The 3,574-nt window shown below is 41.9% G+C and overlaps 1 non-coding gene across 1 annotated transcript; it reads left to right on the plus strand.

Annotated features, from left to right (window-relative positions):
• The first annotated feature begins 2,186 nt into the window (after positions 1–2,186).
• Positions 2,187–2,293, plus strand: LOC111758837 (U6 spliceosomal RNA). The gene has a single exon (XR_002792990.1). It is a non-coding gene; the product is annotated as a U6 spliceosomal RNA (small nuclear RNA).
• Positions 2,294–3,574: the final 1,281 nt, after the last annotated feature.

Here is a 3,574-nt window from a genome sequence, read left to right on the forward strand (position 1 = left end):
AACACAGGACCTCCCACATGGAAGGGAGGTGCCCAATGGCTTGAGCCATCTCCACTCCTGCTTATGGTGTCTTTCATTGTGTTTCCTCACTGTGTCTCTTCGTTGCATCATCTCATTGAATCATCTTGTTGTGTCAGCTTACTATGCCAGCCCATCACATCAACTCATTGTCATACTTGTCTTCTTTAGGAGGCACCAGGGAACCAGATCCAGGACCTCCCATGTGGGAAGTGGGTGTCCAACTGCTTGAGTCATACCCACTTCCACCCCTTATACTTTTGATGTAACTTTTCTGTAACCTAAAACCCATTTTTTTTTAAGGAGTATTGGTTATTTTTTTAAATTAATTGAATAGTATTTTTTAAAAGATTTATTTATTTCTCTCCCCTTCCCCCCTGCCCCGGTTGTCTGCTCTCTGTGTCTATTTGCTGCGTCGTCTTCTTTGTCCGCTTCTGTTGTTGTCAGCAGCACGGGAATCTGTGTTTCTTTTTGTTGCATCATCTTGTTGTGTCAGCTCTCCATGTGTACTGCCATTCCTGGGCAGGCTGCACTTTCTTTCACGCTGGGCGGCTCTCCTCATGGGGCACACTCCTTGCGTGTGGGGCTCCCCTATGCGGGGGACACCCCTGTGTGGCAGGGCACTCCTTGCGCGCATCAGCACTGCACATGGGCCAGCTCCACACGGGTCAAGGAGGCCCGGAGTTTGAACTGCGGACCTCCCATGTGGTAGACGGACACCCTGACCACTGGGCCAAGTCTGTTTCCCAGTACTGGATATTGAACCCAGGTCCTTATAAATAGGAAGCTCAACCACTGAGCTACACCCACTCCCCTGAAACTCCTTTTTTTTTCAAGATTTTATTTTTATTTATTTCTCTCCCCCTCCCACCGTTGTCTGCTCTCTGTGTCCATTCGCTGTGTGTTCTCTTTCTGCCTGCCTTATCAGGTGGCACAGGGAAACTGTGTCTCTTTTTGGTTGCATCATCTTGCTGTGTCAGCTCTCCATGTGTGCGGCACCACTCCTGGGCGGGCTGTGCTTTTTTTCATGCAGGGTGGCTCTCCTTGCAGGGTGGCACACTCCTAGCACGTAGGGCTACCTTATGCGTGGGACACCCCTGTGTGGCACAGCACTCCTTGGGCGCAGCAGCACTGCACATGGGCCAGCTCACTACATGGGTCAGGAGGCCCTGGGGATCTAACCCTATACCCTCCATATGGTAGACGGATACTCTTATCAGTTGAGACATGTCTGCTTCCCTAAAACTCCTTTTAAAATAAAGTTTATTATAAGAAAAACAGAAAGTTGCATATGCTTATATAATGTAAAAACCAGTTTTTTCTTTCAAATCATTTTAGCAAAGTTATTTGATAATAAAATTATTTCTTAAAAAAAATAAATCAGCACACAAAAATCAGTAGCTTCTATACCCTAGTAATGAGCTATCTGAGGAAGAAATCAAGACCAAAAAATCCATTTACAATAGCAAGTAAAAGAATCAAGTTTCTAGGAATAAACTTAACCAACTATGGAAAGAACCTGTATACAGAAAACTGTAAAGCATTGCAAAAATAAATCAAAGAAAACCTAAATAAATGGAAGCACATTCAGTGCTCATGGATTGAAATACTAAATATCATGAAGATATCAATTCTGCCCAAACTGATTTACAGATTCAAACCAATCCCAATCAAAATTCCAACAGCTTACTTTGCAGAAATGGAAAAGCCAATTATCAAATTTATTTGGAAAGGCAAATAAATCCCTGACTTTAAAGCATATCACAAAACTACAGAGGTCAAAACAGCAAGGTACTGGCCTAAGATGGATATAGTAAGCAATAGAATTGAATTAAGTGTTCAGAAATAGACCTTCATATCCATGACCAATTGGTATTTGACAAAGCCACCAACAGGTGCTCAGAGAACTGGCTATCCATATCTAAAAGAACGAAAAAGAGAAAAAGGCCCCCTACCTAGCATCTTGTACAAAAACTAACTCAGAGCAGATCTGGCTCAAGCAGTTGAGCTCCTGCCTCCATGCCGGAGGTCCTGATTGGGTTCCAGTGTCTCCTGAAGAAACAAACAAAATTAACAAGCAAAATCAAAGGAAAAAGCCACACACAAAAAAGACATTCCCAGAAAAATGAAACAAAACACAAAAAAATAAATGTAAAGTAACTAGTCAAGTGCTCGCTTCGGCAGCACATATACTAAAATTGGAACGATACAGAGAAGATTAGCATGGCCCCTGCGCAAGGATGACACGCAAATTCGTGAAGCACTCCATATTTTTATTTAAAATTTAACATTCTAAATCTATAATTATAATATCTGATACTATACCAATTTAACTTGAAGAGATTGTTCATAAACTATTTCTTCACCCTCTCTCCTCAGACCATTTTTAGTACTGTTTATTGATTATATACTTGTACATTGTAAGAAAAAAACATAGATTTAACACTTATTTTGTGCTTTTGAATTCATTGTAAGCATGCCCAATAAATGAAAATATATATATTTTTAAAAAGTAGTCAAAAAAAAAGAAAGAAAGAAAGAAAGAAAGAAAAAGCCCGTTCAGGCAAGCTGATGTGGCTCAGTGGTTGAGCTCCAGCTTCCCACATATGAGGCCCCGGGTACAATTCCTAACTGTCAGTACCTCAAAAAAAATTTAACTAAAAAAGAATCAAAGACCCAAATATAAGAGCCAGGGATGACAAAACAACTAGAAGAAACTGTAGGCTGTGCCCCACGGAACTTTCTGGGCTGGGGCAGGCTGCCCCATTGTTTGTCTTGGGAGCTCCACATGGACCTAAGATCCGACCCTCTCAATCACCCTCCCCACTGACGGGAACTGGTTGTTGTGGATGCAGAGAGGAGGGGAATTATGTCCTACCTGCAAAAAGGGAGGGGGCTGCCAGTAAAGAAGAGCCTCTGAGAAAGTCTGAATTGTGAGACTCTGGAGAGTTACAAGGCAGGATCTTCTGTCACACTGTTGCTGTCATGCACTTAACCAGGTTTTGAACTGAGAGCTCCATCTGCTGGTGAACCAAGAAAGTGCATATGAGGAAATTAAAAATAAGTGAGGAGCAGATATGGTCCAGTGGTTGAGTGCCTGCTTCCCACATACGAGGTCCTGGGTTCAAACCTGGTACCACACAAAAAAAGTAAATAAGTAAGAGGATTTTTCCAGCCTTCACAGCCTCCCTCCCCAAGGCTCTTGGAAGCAGGTCTGCAACCCATTATTGAGTCCATGACCCAGATTTGAGCATTCAACAAGGACAATCCTAAAGACCTAGAAAAAGCCAAACCAAGACTCAAAGAACAGCAGTAACATACAGGCCTTCACCACTAAATTCCTAAAAAAGAGAAATTGAACATCAGAATAAACTCACAATCTTAACTGGATGCATAGACATCAGCAAAAAACTACAAGCCATATTAACAAAATGGAAGAAGTGGCCTAAGGAAAGGAATATATCGAAGCCCCAGATGAGAAACAGGATTTGAGACACTAATCAATGAGATTCATACAAATTTCCAGAATCAAATTAATGAGTTGAAAGACGATATG

The sequence above is a fragment of the Dasypus novemcinctus genome, chromosome 17, assembly GCF_030445035.2.
Source record: "Dasypus novemcinctus isolate mDasNov1 chromosome 17, mDasNov1.1.hap2, whole genome shotgun sequence".
Classification (NCBI taxonomy): Eukaryota; Metazoa; Chordata; class Mammalia; order Cingulata; family Dasypodidae; genus Dasypus; species Dasypus novemcinctus.